The following is a 16,280-nucleotide window of genomic DNA, read 5'->3' as shown; positions in this document are numbered from 1 at the left end:
ATGTGGTGCCTTCAGGCATTAGAAAGAAAGGAAGTCAGTGGTCAGAAATTGGAGATGTTAAAGTGGCACATTTAGTGTACACGTACATGCCTTATTAGACATTACAGTCACTGACAGGTGAAGCAAATAACACTAATTCTCATCATCATGGCACCTGTTAGTGTGTGGGATATATTAGGGTGCAAGTAAACATGTTTGCTTATCTGGGAAACACCTGGCACCGGGATGCACTATGGGATGCACTATGGGAAGAAGGTAAGCCGACGATTTGGGCAAAGTTCTGCTGGGAAACCTCAGGGCCTGCCATCCATGTGGATGCTACTTTGACATGCTCCACCGACACCAATAGTGTTGCAGACCATGTATGCCCTGTCATGCAAATAGTATTTCCTGATAATGTGGCCTGCCATAAAGCAAAAATGGCTGAGAAATGGTTTGAGGTGCTGACTTGGCCTCCAAATTCCCCAGATATCAGTCAAGTCTAGCATCTGTGGGATGTCCTGGACAAACAAGTGTCATCCATGGAGGATCTACATCACAAAATACAGGACTTAAAGGATCTGTTGCCAACGTCTTGGTGCCAGAAACCACAGACACCTTCAGGGGTCCATGCCTCAAAGGGTCAGGGCTATCAGACAGACTGCCAAAACATTGCAGAGCTAACACAAAAAGACAGAAAACCACGCTTGATCATGGCTGTTGTAAATAATGTGTTTTGCCTTTTATTAGACCGGTACAGCTGAGGAGAGACAGAAAAAGAATTGCACCCGAGCCTGTAGTGAAGCTCAGTCCAAATATAAAACAATTCACTGTGATATATTTCCAACCTCAGCTGTGATTGTTTTGACCTTTCAGAATTTAAGTCTGTGGATTTGCCTTCAAAGAGCAGTAAAACTCCCAGCCACGTCTGTACTCCTGTTCACACTGTGAGGAATGTGCTTCACTGACTAGTCGGTTTTACTACATAACAAAACCGAAGAAAATCCCCAGTTGGCTTTGTTTTCTCCTCCCTTTTGTCGTGGAAGAGAAGCCTATAGAAATGCTGCTGTAAGATGAATTAACAAGCTTGTTTCCCATGCCCTCCCTGCAGCCCGTTAGCAGGAACAGACTGCACTTCAGGAGGGAAACCAACAATCCTTATGTTCCTCCAGAACGAGTTCATGCTGGAAACCAGTGTGCAGCGTCCGAGGTACTTTAGTAATCCACGGTGTGGCTTTGTGCCTGGCGGTGGGAGTGTGTGGTATTGTTTTTTCTGTAGGAGGAAATTATTCTGCTGTGCTCGGGCGGTTAATTGAAGCCTCTGAATTTTAGATTTGCAGTTACGATGTCCAAGAGATTTCGAAGCATATCTAATTCAATTTATCCTCATGATGAACTGATTGGGGGAAGAAATTATTTTGCTCTGGTTATGAAGCATGGACACTACAGACTGTCTGTCTGCTAAATAATTGCATTCAATATTAAAGCGGGAGAGTAAAACTGTTGCTAGACTCTTTCATAGATTTCAAATGCTTTGATGAAATAAGAGCCGTTTAATGGAAATCAATAGACAGAGTCCCAGGTTGCTTTTTTAAAATAACTGACTCTGCCATTCCACTGTTTGCTGGCAATCTCTCTCCCACTGTTTTTCACCTTTCAACATTTGGTTTGGTATTCCTTAGTGAATATAGATCAGATCAGATTGGATATCTTGAACCTGTAAAGTGACCTAACCTGGGAAGGTTAAGTCGCTTTTGAACAAAATAAGCAGTTAACAGCACGGCTGAGCATGACTCTGAGCTCTTTGTCTGCATCATCCAACATGCCGGTTTGGCATTAGCAGCGACTCAAGGCAGCTTACTCACTCCATACACATCAGTTGTCCACCTGGACATGTAAAAAACTCTTTGAAAAGTACATGTTTTAAAAAAAATGAAGTTCAAAAATCTTTTTTCATGCCTAAAGATGAAAAAATCCTCATTGAGGTTGTCATAATTCATGCATGAAAGGGTTAATCTTAGTTTAATGCTGTACTTGTTGAACTGTGGCGTGGGAAACACCGGCGAGGGGCAGGGAGCCACTGCAGATTTCCGTCATAGTTAAATTAATATGATATTATAGGGAAAATAAACATCCTAATGTTAAAAAAATACTATTCTGACAGTTGATGATTAGCATTAAACACATCTTAGAGCACATGCAAAAGTAAGTGAGAAATTTTCCATGAAATTGCAAAGGAAACCACAAGAAGATGATGATGGGTGTTAAAGTGTTAATGGCAAATACCTGTAAACTGGCAACCTTTCCTGGGTGTGCCCCACCTCTTGCCCTGTGCTAGCTGGGATAGACTCCCAACAGAAGAGAATGGATGGATAGATGTATGGATGGAAAATATGCCTTTAAATTTAATCTAAATCCATCCAGTTATTTTCTAGGGGGATTCCTGAAAACCTTCATTCATTGGGATTCATCCTCTGGGGACAATGACTGACTGAATTTCATGTAAGTCAACAATTCATTCATTTTGTCTCTTGACCAAAGCAGTGGGCTAACCGACAGACGATCCCTGGCACCCCTGCTCGTTGGGCTAAACATCTGTTGGCTCACAGTGGGTGGGTGTTACTAACAGACTGACTCCACAAGGAGGTCAGTGTCTATTCAGCCTTTCTCTGGAGACTCTCTCTCTGATCTCTGGCAGCAGAGCATCCAGCCAGGATATGAGTCTTACATGAAGGTGTTAAAATTTCACTTCCAGAAACTCGCTTTGCTGAACCTGCAGTGCGGAAACTGTTCCTCCACCCCGGCTGTGCGAGTAATCACAAATGTGTGCTTACGATGTTAAAATATACTCGCAGGTTTAAAATGTTATTCTTCCTCTGAATGCTGAGCATGAGAATCCTTTCTTGGACGCTCCCTCAGTTTTTCCACCATTCTTTCTACATCACTACAGTTTCTCTCTCCCCTCTTTAGCTCTGGCAGACTTATCGCTGCTGCTTGATGTAAAACACATCACTAACAGAGCACAGGAACGTCTCCCACCACATCAAAACTCCTTCGTACTGCAAAAACAGAAATTTACTTCACGCTGATGGCCTTAATCAGCATCCTGTGAACTCATTTGGCAACAAATTACGTGTAAAAGTCTTGCACGCTGGCTTTCACACTGTCCTCGGCCTGGTTTCTGTGTTACAGCAGCTAACACCTGTTATTGTGTGTAAGCACACACAAGCCACAAATCAGCCCTGCGTGTCTGCATCTCCACCGGAAAATAAAACATCCCTATTGTGCTGAAGTGTAGGATTCCTATTTTATATCTAGAACCAGACTTTTGGTGCGATGCCAGAGGGGTTCATTAGCTCCCTTAGAGGCTGTAAATTCACTACATGCACTGTCAGCACTGATGCAGGAGGAAAAGAGAAGGTGGTGAAATTATAACCTGAAGGTCTGGTTATCATCAGCCAGTCATCTACTTATAAACCAAAAACCCCTTCATGTTTGTGGGGTACGTGTGCTGAAAATATTCTGCTGTTTTTCATCAGATTTGACTGGCAGCTAAACTAAAATGATGATTGGTTTACGTAGCGCCTGGACGCAGTTTTAAATGAGCCACTAAATCACCATCTTCCAGGAGACAGGCGCATCTTTTTGGTGGAAAAATATTTCCTCACTTCGTTCAGCGCTATGAAGCCCAAGCCGATGTTGACCATGTGTCCCCAGCAGATGAGCGTTGAGGCCGAGTGGGTGAAACACTGAGTGAAGAACTGCTGGCAGCGAGGCTGAAAAGTCTGATGGTTAAAACACCTGTTGAACTCAGCTGAACTGAGCCGAGAACCAGCTGTGTGTCAAAGCCCTAATCCATCCAGCTCAGATAAAAATATAGCATATTTATATATTATTACACCAATTTATAGAGTATTACATATTTCTAAGATTTAAGTTTGACATCTGCACTCACCGACACGATAATGCTTACTGAAATACAACCGTAAAATTCTGCCTGTTCTCAGTCACAGAGTGTTAAAAACCGCCTTTTGTGGAAGCTGCTGGAGTCTCACAGATACACTGAAGGTGTCCTTTAGATGCACTCGGTTTATGGCGATAGTGAGACGGGTTTTACTCCCAACTAGTCAAACTGGGAGGCTTGTAAAGGACTGCTTGGGTTCACCGTGTTTGGTTAATGCTGTGAAGGGGCTTTTTCATGCAAAACACAGCATAATAGTCAAGTAGCATTTGGTGCCTGAAACGAAATAAAAGCAGATGAAGACAAAGTGTAAAACTGAAAAATTACCAAAAAGGTCACGAACTGTGGTGTCCCTGCTACAAACCAGTGATTTACTGCTGCTCTGAGGTCTGAGTCATAATCGCTGACGACCCCAAGCCTAACCATAACCCTGACTCATTGCCAAGGTAATCAGAAGATATCAGAAATTTGATTTTAAATTGTTTTCCCTGACGTGGAGCTGCACTGGCCAGTAGGTTTTTCTCAGGCTCCTTTCCCACCAGAGCGGTGACGTTCCATGTGTCAATTGCTAGTTTTGGTAGTCGGGTAGCGTTCTCCCAGCTGCCACGCAGCCCACACTGCACCCGACCCCTAAGGTGCCTCCTGCAGATAGTGGGCTTACCAGGGAGCCGGGTTGGCCCATGCCACCTATTCGAGCTGTGCCCTAACCCTAACCCGGCCACCAGGCGTTAGCCCTCGAGCACCCTGTTTAGGCCTGGCTCCAGAAACCAAAGAACTAAAGCACTGATAAACTAACAATGCTACACTCAGAGGGATATGTCAGATGGCAGTTTGATTTGACTTAAGATTACAGTTGTCACTTTCTGATAACTTTATATGGTTCTGCGTTTCAAGTAATGGTGCAAGGCACTTTTATGGTACACATTTGAGTAAATTTTTTCACTTAGAAGTACACCTTTGATGTTGAGATCTGTACTGTTTGTGCCATATCGTCACTTCTAGGACAGGTTATTGTTTGTCGTAAAGGTGGTCTTAGGCTGTATGTTAGTCGTGTCAAGTTGAATGGGTAAATTTCAGACCTGGTTTTGATGTGGATTTGAACTTACATTCCATTTCTCAGCATTAAGGACACTTAAACATCAGCTAAATCCTGCGTCCATTTGCAAAAAGGTTTTTCCCAAAATTAGAAATAGTAAGAAATAGTCTTCTAGAGCAGCTTTAGTAGTTGGATCAGTCGTGAATGCATGTTGAAAAACGAGTTTATTCAATATTTCGGCAGTTCATTGTCAGCCTAATAACTAATTGCCTGAAGCAACGTAATAATCCAAATTGATGTACTGTTATATACAAGTTTCATTTCCTTCAGTGTTCACTATTTATGATTTGATTTAGGTTTATGATATCTTTTTACAGTTTTGGTGTGGTTATAAGTACAAAAAATATGGTGCTGATCACTTTTACTATATACATTTATTGCTTAATGAAAATAAGCAGTTTTGTTGATCGGGTCACAGCCAATGTGCATTAGTATTTTTTTCATAAAGCTGTCAGGAAATATGTCATATGAATGATTGTGAGCATGAAACTTGGTCCTTGACTTACAAGAAAACCAGAATTTTAAAGAATTTGGAAGCTACTGAGAAACTTAATTTGGAAAACATTGGTGCTAGAAGTCATGCAAATGTTTTTTTGACAGGTGCCACTCATCTAAACATTGGTGTAATTCAAGATTATCTGCATGGTAAAGACACCTCACGCAAACAGCTCGGGAATGGCTCAAGGACACCCGACAGGACCCAGAATGCAAGACACAACATGACACCCTTTTGGATCCCTGTCCAACCTGGGGCACAAGGGGATTTACATAGTAATAAACAGAAGGCTATATTGTGGCTGTCTACTATGGCCATTATTTCTGATTAACTTTAATGCCACAAAAAGTCCTGTTCAGACCAGAGTTGATGATTATTTTCATGTAAATCTCAGGTATAAAAGCACTTTACCCACAGCTTTCTGTTTAAGCAGAAGGATTACTTCTTCCACTATCAAAAAAGTGAGCCATGCAAGCCAAAGCGCAACTGCAAAGGTCATGGATTAAACTACTTGAGCTGCAAAAGCTGCAGCTACTCGTACAGAGTGTGCTGTGGAGCACTGACAAGCCTGAACCTGGTGTGGCCCTTTTGGGTAAAGCTGGTGTCAGACGTGGGAGTTGAAAGGCGATCTCCCTACGTGCTCGGATCCATTCAGCCGGGATTGAGGACAGAAGAGTGTCGGGTTTCCAGTGTTTCATGCAAGACAGAAAGTACTGAGGCCTCCTCGCTTGGAGGTTCTGTGGGAAAACAGGACTCAAAATGCAACAGGCTCACCCCCAGCGGAGAGCGTAACCCGAGATTTAACCACTTAAAACACAAGAGAGATCAGGTATTCTCCCCACCTTTTTATAAGGAGTCCTCAGGGATGGGAGAGGGAACACAATGAGTGAGCACGGCATATGCCACTGTGCACCTCAAGGACATGTTGACTCATATGGCCAAAAGGGAAAAGAAAGACATGTCCTTTTATGACTCATTTCACGCAGAAGGATTAAGACTACAAAGCAACATCAATCATGGAGGGATTATCAAATAAGAACAGACCTCACGGCCTGATTTTCAGCAGATCATTAGAGGTTACCTGCAAAATTGGATTAATGAAATGAATACAAAATGATGCTACTACTACAAAACCACACGTAAAGACACAAATTCCTAAGAGACGATTTGCAGACACACAACTACAAAAAAATGCAAAAATACAACAAAAAGACAAAAAAACCCACACAGCTATAAAGAGATGTTAAAAAAAAGAACCAGACACAAAACTTTTACCACAGATACACTCAGATCATTAGGTACACCATACCGATAACGGCTTTTTATTGCAAACACGTCGATCCTTGAAGCAGATGGGATACAGCAGCAGAGACCACACCTGGTGTCACTCCTGTCATCTAAGAGGAAACCGAGGGCACAAATCACACAAGCTCACCAGAACAGAACAAAAGGCTGGAAAAACGTTGCCTGGTCTGCTGAGACTCAATTTTGAATAAGATATAGGATATTTTCTTGGCACGCTTTGGCCCCCTTAGCACCATCTGAGCATGATTTATATGTCACAGCCTACCTGAGTGTTGTTGCTGACCATGTCCATCTCTTTGTGAACCCAGGGTACCAGAAAATGTATATGCCTCCTAGTTTCAGGATGTAGCTGACAAATCTGCAGCAAATGTTTTCATGTCAATACGACCAAGATTTCTGAGGAATGTTTCCAACGCTGTCCTGAATGAACGCCACAAATAATCAATGCAGTTCTGAAGAGGAAACGGGGTCCAGCTCAGTACAAGCAATGTTTGCCTACTAAAGTGTCTGGTGAGTGCACATGCAAGACAATTTTAGGCACACAATAATAAAAGAGAGATCAATAAAAATCAGACCAAAGCAAACACCAAAAACAGACACAGCAGAACAACAGCTACAAAGAAAGACTAAATTATTTCAGACACATTCAAAACTACAAAGATGAGACGCAAGACTTACAACAACTTGTAAAAAAAAAAAAAAGGCAAAACAGTAGGACATACTAAAAGCAAAGAGACGACCAAAAGGTGCCAAACTACAAACTGTGACAAGATCTGGAAGACAGAAGCAAAAATAATTAGAAAATGACTCAAAACCACCACAAACAGATGCAAAATTAACAGAAAAACACGCTGTGATGTGACATTTACAGGACACAAAACGACTCAAAGGAGGAGCGAACCATCTTATTTATCTTTATTTTAGTTTGCTTCAGCGTGGGTGTCTTGCTGATTTATTAGAAGACGGGCCCTCGATTGCTTGCTTATAATTATGAAATCACAAAAATCTCTTCCGACGCCTCCAGACTACAGAAAAGATACTCTTCATTCTACTCGAGTAAAAACAAACCATTAGTGCACTTAAATTGCCCGTAACTTAAACACTGCCCCCTCAAACGTGTTACGTGCTGCTCATCTTCAGCCGTCTGCAGGTTCACATGACTGAATCTGTGGCGTCTGCGAGGCAGTGCACGTACAGAGCGTATGACTGAAGCATTCAACAAACCCAACTGTAAAAATCACGCCTCGCTGCACAGAGTTTGTCCCTGAACTGTGCTGCCCCTCCCCGACCTCTGACCTTTGCTCTCAACATGTATCTAAACCTTCGCCTTACGGACCCTCCCGAGAGATTCACCCCAGACAGACTGACAGCACAGCGTGTTCGCAGAACTGCTGAGGGACCCTAAGCTGACAGCAGGCCTGGGCGGGGGGGTGTTTTCTTAAGCGCGCGTCTCCTGTTAAAAAAACACCACATTTGTTCTTTGTGTGGCTCAGGAGAGTTCAGTCAGTGGAAAATAAAAGCTGCGCAGAGACAACCGTCACTCAGATGTTAAACCCGACAGCTCTGATGCTGATGACTGCGGTTTGTTTACTCTTTGCACACAGGCGAGGTTTAAATCTTTTTTTTGTGTCCCACTGACAGCACTAACAGAAGTGTTTATTAATGCACCAGCTGCCCTTTTGTATTGTGTTTGTATACATCAGCACTCTAATTAAAGGTCAGCGTGTTAACAAACTGTGTTGGGTTTAATGCAACACTTTGCATGGCATTAGCCTCAAATAAGACGAAAGGGTACTTGAGAAACTGAACCAAATCCTTTAAATGCTGCACACAGTAACTAATTCAGTCATTTTACAATGCTTTAATCTGCAGGTTTAAGGAGTAGTTATGGTGAAATACGCACACTTTGATGACAGCTCTATAAATGAACCGTGGGGAACATCAGACTTTATTTCACAAGCAAAGCATCAAAGCTGCTGGATGGTGTATTTTCTTGTGTCAACTAAGTATTATGGAAAGTTAAAAATCACATAGAGTAAAGTAGGCAATTAGTTAACAAATGTATCTATTAATTCCACTTCTTTACATTAAAGAAGAATTTGATTATTTTTTATTTTATTTGAGCAAAACCTTCTAAAGCTCAAGTTTAGCTCACTGGGTTGAGCAGGTGACCCATGCAGTGATAGTTTGGCATTTATTTACAAATGTAAAGCTGCCTAACTGGTCTTAAAGCTGCACATTTTGTGGAATTATGCAAAATCGTACCTGCTTAGACCTCGAGTTAGTGCTTGAAACATAAAGCTAGAAAGAAATTATCATCACAAGGGTTTTATTTGTTTTACTTGATCAAGATGTTTCTCCAGCAGCGTTTCTCCTGCTGATCTGCTCAGGTTCAAGCAATGAAATGCAATGACAGCCCTGTCAGAGTGTAAATAAGACTGAAGCAGCAGAGGTTTTATCTTATCGCGCTATCGCAGCTTCAGCCGTCTGTTATGGCTCCTCGCTCGGCGCTCCTTTCCTACAATAGCTGTGCAGACGAGCATTACCTCAGCATCAAGCAGCCTTTGCTTCACTGCTCGCAGACCGCCACTTACTCCAGCAGACATTACACATGTGCAGTTTATCATTTGACAAGAGGCTAGCCAGTGCTTCACCATGAGATTTACAAGGTCGAGGTCGTAGTCATCAGCGATTTGACATGGAGCAGGATGAGCGTGGAAACATGCTGAGAAACAGCGCTGATCCCACTGGGTTAACTGGAAATACTTTAGAGCTGGACGAGGGTCAGGAGATGACAGACGGAGAGAAATGATTATTGAGAGGCTAATGTCTGTTTTTCCATCTTTGTTTAAAATCCAACAATAGAGATGGAAAATACTGAAACGATCCACTGTTATCAAATCTGTTACTCATTCTTTAAACTTCCAGCTTTTCTTTGCCACCTTTTAAACAAGAAAGCGCTGTTTGCAGTCCGCCGTCTGGCGCTGATTAAACCTGACGCCTCACCTTGAATTCAAGTTAAATGTCAAATGATGTTGTCAAAGAATGCTGTCTTACTATATTACTATTTTTGCTTACTATATTACCAGTTTAGCTGGTGTTGACCGTTATAATGTTGGGGAAATTCCTCTTTTCCCCCCCTAAATGTCAGTCTCATCAACTCATCGCCCTCCCCAGTGTACAGAGCCTACCTCCTGCCCTGCACTCCTCAGTTGTCAGATCTTCTTGTCTTTTCCAGTGGTTCACATGGTTTTGTTAATTTCCCTCATGTATGACCTTTTTGGACTTTTAAGGACTGTGGTTTTTGTCTCTGGCCTTTTCTGTCTTTTATTCTGCCTCTGTGGAGCCTTCATTTTCAGTTCAGTTCTTAGAAAGCTCAAAATCACTTTCCATTGTTATCCAGATGATACTCAAGTTTATGTACCTGTAAAGTACAAGGATGCCTACTCCCTTCACACATTAACTACTATATTATCTACAGTATGCATCCTGTCTAATCCTGATCCACCCCAATGCAAAAAGCCATGTGTGCAGATCATTGATTAGAAGATGTCCAGAAAAGGAGGTCCAGTTATATCCAAACTTTGTGGAAAGGTTCTTCTCATGAAGGACTTCATAAGAACTTTTTCAGTTGCTTTTATCAATTATTTAGTCTCCTCTACTTTGTTATGTGTGCTGCTTGCAGCATCTCGTCTTCTAACTGGTGTTAAATGTCAGACACATCCCCCCGGTCCTGTCACGACTCTGGCTGCCTATCCATTTAAGAATTGATTTTAAGATTGTATTGCTTCCTTTAAAGTTTTAAATGATATGGCATCTTTGTGTCTGTCTGAGCTGTTTCACATTCACGCATCTGTGAGAGCTCTAAGGTCATCTAACCAGTTGCTCTTATGCAAGCATGAAAGCAGATTAAAACTGGGAGGTGATCGAGGTTTTGTAGCAACAGAACCAGATCGACGGACTGATCTACCCCTCCATACCTGCACAGCGGATACGGAGGCGGTACAAACATTTAAATCTTGAAAACACGTCTATTCTCCTTGGACTTTGGCTCTAGTGTGACATCCGAATAGATGTCCGCTTTTATTTTATTTGTTAGTCCTTTAACGTTGTATTAATGTTTTAATATTTTGGGACTTTAGTGCAGTTTTCCCTTTAATGTTTGGTCAACTCTGTTGTTTTAAATGTAACCTTTGACCAGGACATTCTTGCTCTCAGCCAGCATCACTTAGCACTGCACCAGCATCCTACCCTAGCATGTGGTAACAATCGGCTCCGTCAACAGGCTCGTACAGATAAGCTCATCATTCAAGACAGATCGAGACAACCCCCTATAGATGTATATGGAAGCATTAAGCCTGTTTTTAAAGATGTTTATTTAGATGTTTTATATCAATCTGTGTACCTGACGTGGATGCAGTGTGCCTCTTTGGTCAACACCATTAAACCAAGTTTAAGAAAACAGAGAAGAAAAGGTTACTTGTTTTCTACTAATTTATGTTTTTATGCCCATTTTTACAGGCATGCAAAACTATATTTGGTGTACTTTTTGGCAAATTTCCAAACTGCTGGTACAAGCAGACGTCTGGGTGCCCCTCTCGTTGAGACTCCATCCAGCCAATTCAATCGTAACACTGTTTATCTAACAGAGACAGGTTTGATATATGACTGCGTAAAAGTGCTGATGTGGAAAAGTCTGAGCTGCTTTTATGTTTGTCCTTGTTGAAATAACGATACAGTGTGTTTTCATTGCCTTAAAGCCTCCAGAGATAAGAAGGATGTGTTTGCCCAGCGTGATTCTGCATGTTTTGGTGCTCTGATTATTCGTTGTCCAGTTGCATCGAGAGGCCGGTTATACAGTTTCACACCGATTCAAATTGCCCGGCTACTTCCAGCTCCAAAAGTAATTCTCTAAGCAAGCTGAAGAGGCTGCCTGTTGATTCCCATCACCTTCAGTTTATTTGAGTGAACAGAAGTTGTTGACCACTTGGACCACCCGCGGGGTTGTGTCATCACAGGCTGAGGATTATCTCAGCTCCCTGCTGTGTTTGCATATATGTGGGTGAGAGAGAGGCACAGAAAGAGAAAAGGCCGACGACGTGAGCAGAGTCTTGAGGATCAGTGCTGGGTTGTGTTACTGAAACCTTTGTATGCATAATGTGACGCACACTGGCCCCAGAGACGCTTTTCAAAAGGAGTTTTTAGCATAACGAGGAAGTGAACTTTTGAAGGAACAAATCAGCCACTATCTGACATCCCAAAACACTGTTGCCTGAAAAGTGCGATAAGGCTGGCTGGTTCCAGTATAACTCATGCACCAACCCCTTCTGATTGTGCTTTATCAAAGCAACTTACGTGTCCTGTTTGCTCACAAAGGAGATACAAGTGCACAAGTCTGGCATTAAAATGCAAGTGTCTGCATTGGCTTAAGGTGAACTGTCAGTTTCCTTAATGAAAGGTGTGGATGCAGGTAAGCGTTTGTCTTTCAGAGTGCAAAATTTAAATAAATCATGCAAATGTGACTTTCTAAGCACGAAGCATGCAATTTAGTGCAAACTGCACTGAATTTAACACTAAAGAAGAGCGCGTCTTATTTTGTGGTGGATGTGGTTTTGCTCAACTTGGAATGACACGGGGCGATAAGAGAGATAAGCTTTGACTCACTCTGATGGCGGCTCATTGAGTCATCACCCTGCATGTTTAGAACCATATTTATGGTTCTTAATAACACTGGTAGTTTGCTGGTGACTGTGACCAGTGGCCAAGTCACAGTCAGCAGAGCGTTTTGTAAGTTTCGGGATTTAGTCACATTTCGAGAAGAAAGAGGGCTCCACATTCAAAATGCATCTCTGTGTCTTTCCTATAGTGACCAGACTCCAACAAACCAAGAGTGGGATGAAGAGATTATTTACCACACAAAATTTTGTGGTAGGCAAAAATTTTGCTACAGCTGTTTTTTAAAAATAGCACACAACAGACACAGGTCTAGTTTCCCTGCACTTGGATATCACCTCTTTCTATTGTAATTCATGAAAGCGCCTTTTCATAAGCAGTCAATCTGAGCAGATGCACAAAAAAATCCAGGAATAAAGTAGAATCAACACCTCAGTGACACGGCAATTTATAATTTATAGAAATGTTTCTTTTAGAACTGTATTATGAAGTATAACCATATACCTAAAAGTCATTATCCACCTGAAGTCCCCGAGTCCACCCTCCTAACCTCAATCCAGTGTTCACAATGCACAAAATAAAATATTAAATAATATAAGAAAAAATCAAACGCAAATTAAAACCAGTCAGGAGGGAACAAAGACTCAAAAAGAGCTTTTCTGTTTGGTCCATCACTCCATACAAGCCCACACAGCATGTATATATATTAGTGCTGTCAGCGTTAGTCTCGTTAAATCTGCAAACCTGCAAATCTCCGTTAACGAGTTAGCACGGATCGCCCCGTGCGTGGGGCTGCATTTATGGCGTTAATGTCATTTTAACGTTATTAATGCCACAGCACTAATAAATCACTAATCATGGCAGCACAGGAACAATCTCTGAGCACAAGATCTATAGAGGCTGAGGTCTATCACACCAGGCAAGACCCCAGGTGCAGGCTGTGTAAAGATGCCCCTGAGACAGTCCAGCACATAACAGCAGGGTGCAAGATGCTAGCAGGCAAGGCATACATGGAACACCATAACCAAGTGCCTGGCAACAGTATACAGGAACATCTGTGCCGAGTATAACCTGGAAGTCCCGAGGTCAAAATGGGAGACGCCAACTAAGGTGGTCGAGAATGACCGAGCTAAGATCCTGTGGGACTTCCAGATACAGACGGACGAAATGGTGATGGCTAACCTGCAGGACATAGTGGTGGTAGACAAACAGAAAAGACGAGTGTAGTGATAGATGCAACGATACTGAATGACAGCAACATCAGGAAGAAGGAACAGGAGACGCTGGAGAAGTACCAAGAGCTCAGAGAAAAGCTGGAGAGGATCTGGAGGGTGAAGGTAACGGTGGTCCCAGTGGTAATCGGAGTGCTCGGTGCAGTGACCCCCAAGCTAGATGATTGGCTCCAGCAGATCCCAGGAACAACATCAGAGATCTCTGTCCAGAAGAGCGCAGTCCTACGAACAGCAAAGATACTGCACAGGACCCTCAAGCTCCCAGGCCTCTGGTAGAGGACCCGAGCTTGAAGGACAGACTGCTCACAAGGGTGAGAGGGGAATTTATCTTTTTTAAAATAAAATGACGTATCTCTTTTTGAGACACTTTTTTGTGTCACTTCACATATTCTCCTTGTATCAACTGGAAAAATAACCACTTTTAACCAACTATAAATATAAATAGTTTCACGTTCTCTTTGTGAAACTGTTTCCAACACATCCCACTGAAATTTGCATAACATTTAACTTTGGTTTGACTCCTGATTTTCCTGATGCCTCTAACCTCTCGTGTGCACAGCTTGATTGACATCAAATGAAACCCCTGGGGAGACAGTCTCCTCTACTTCCTTTGCAGCATTGGATAAGAGCCAGTCTTTAGAAAACCGCCATTCAGTGTTGATTTTTGAGAGCCATAGAACGCTTCAAAACGCGGGACAACATCACAATATGTGGGATGCAGGAAAACAGATACAAAAAGTGCTGTGCAGTCCCACATAAAGTAGGGCAGGGCTATGTCACGAAGCCACATGGATATATTTTTATTTTTTTTTAAAACAGAGATTTTTATGAGTTTGTTTTGAAAAATATCTCACACATTTAAACTAAAAAAACTAACCGTGAGAAATGTTGCCCAATCCAAAGGCCACAAACAATAACACGACAGAATCTTGGTTTCTAAATTCTTCACCCTGACAGGAGTTTCTCAAAAGCTCAGTTTTCAGTAGTCCAATAAACCAGTTAAGTGTGAACCCAAAACACATTACACATTTACCAAAATACCGTGTACGTGCAAAAGCCGCCCACAGTCTTTTCTCACTGTATTGAAATTTCAGTCAAAATGCAGCAGTTAACAAGTGTCTTATGATGAGTGACGATTATCTCTGGTGGAACAGAGGTCATAAATCTGCAGCGACTGTGCCATGCTGTCATGCCAACATGGACCAAAATCTCTGAATGTCTCCAGCACCTTGTTGAATCTATGGTATAAAACATGAAGGCGGTCCTGAAGAGAAGAGGCGGTCTCACCCAGTACTAGAAAGGTGCACCTAATGAGGTGGCTGTGAGTGACATGTTTAATAATGAGAAAATAGTGCTTGATAAAGTTGTGTTTGAAGGGCTGTAGTGTCAACCATGTGGGCCAGAAGCAGCAGCAGTGGTTACCGGTGCCGCCAGCTCTGACTGACCTCAGCGTCTGTCTGTGGTTCCACCTGAAAAAGCAAAAACCAGCCATTAGCCTCCCCGCTAGACTCCCGCCAAGCCTGTCTAAACACGACTGGAGGTTCATCTCTGTCGCTTGGTTAGAGGCGGGTGTCACATAAACACAAATGGTGAATCTATTAGTAAAAGTCAAGATGTAAGTGACATCTGTGACAAACAGCTTAAAGTCTGTTAATGTCACTGAAGACAAACTTTAGGTATTTCACTTTCTTCTCAGTCTATCAGCAAGCTTCAGTATCACATGCTGTGTAATTTCCTGGAATATTTCTCTTCTTTTTGTTAAAAAAACATCTGAACCACCTTCAGAGTAAAAGCTGTACCTTTTGAAATATGTTGGTTGTTGGTCACTGAAATTTGGACATTAAATGTTGGGTTTTTATAAGCCAGTATCTTTCACGCAAACTGTACATCTTTGGCAATCTGCAAGCAATGCAAGCAATCCCAAGAAGGCTAAGGAAAGGTCTTTTTGCTTTATTTCTTCCGCTGACAGCGAGCAACCTACAACAGCCACCTGTCAGTCAATCAGGGAATACTGCCCGAGGTTACCAGGGGGTCACTGACGGGTCTCTAGTCCTGTGTGAGGCCTGGTTGGTGAGAGTTGTGTCATCTTCCACACAAACTATGGCTGACCTAAACTATTGCACGGTTTTCAGTGAAGCACAGTATAGAAGTTTATTATGCAACGTCATATGCACTTTGCTCAAGAGATGTCCGTCATACTGGGCTTGATACAACCACTGCTTGATAGGGAAAAATGTGTATTTCCCAAATGCTTGGCAGTTGCTCCTGGTGGTTGCTGGCTCGCACTGTGTGAAATCAATTACAAAGAAGGTGCTTCTTCAAAAACCTCCTTGTGATTGATTTGGTTGCTCGTGGATTGCCACGGTTGCCTATAGTTTTTCTTATTTGTCTACAAATGCTAAGTCCTAGCATATAAAACTCAAAAAAGTGTTACGGCCGAGAGGGCCCGGCTGTGGGTGTGGACTCAAATGCAGACACAGAGGGAGGCAAACGGGCGTGAACACAGTGCTTTATTTACAAGTGTCTAGTGAAATTACA

This window comes from Diplotaxodon limnothrissa, linkage group LG22, assembly GCF_057381915.1.
Source record: "Diplotaxodon limnothrissa isolate DT_005_m linkage group LG22, D_limnothrissa_male_GT1.1, whole genome shotgun sequence".
Lineage (NCBI taxonomy): Eukaryota > Metazoa > Chordata > Actinopteri > Cichliformes > Cichlidae > Diplotaxodon > Diplotaxodon limnothrissa.
Note: the sequence above shows the minus strand (reverse complement) of the source record.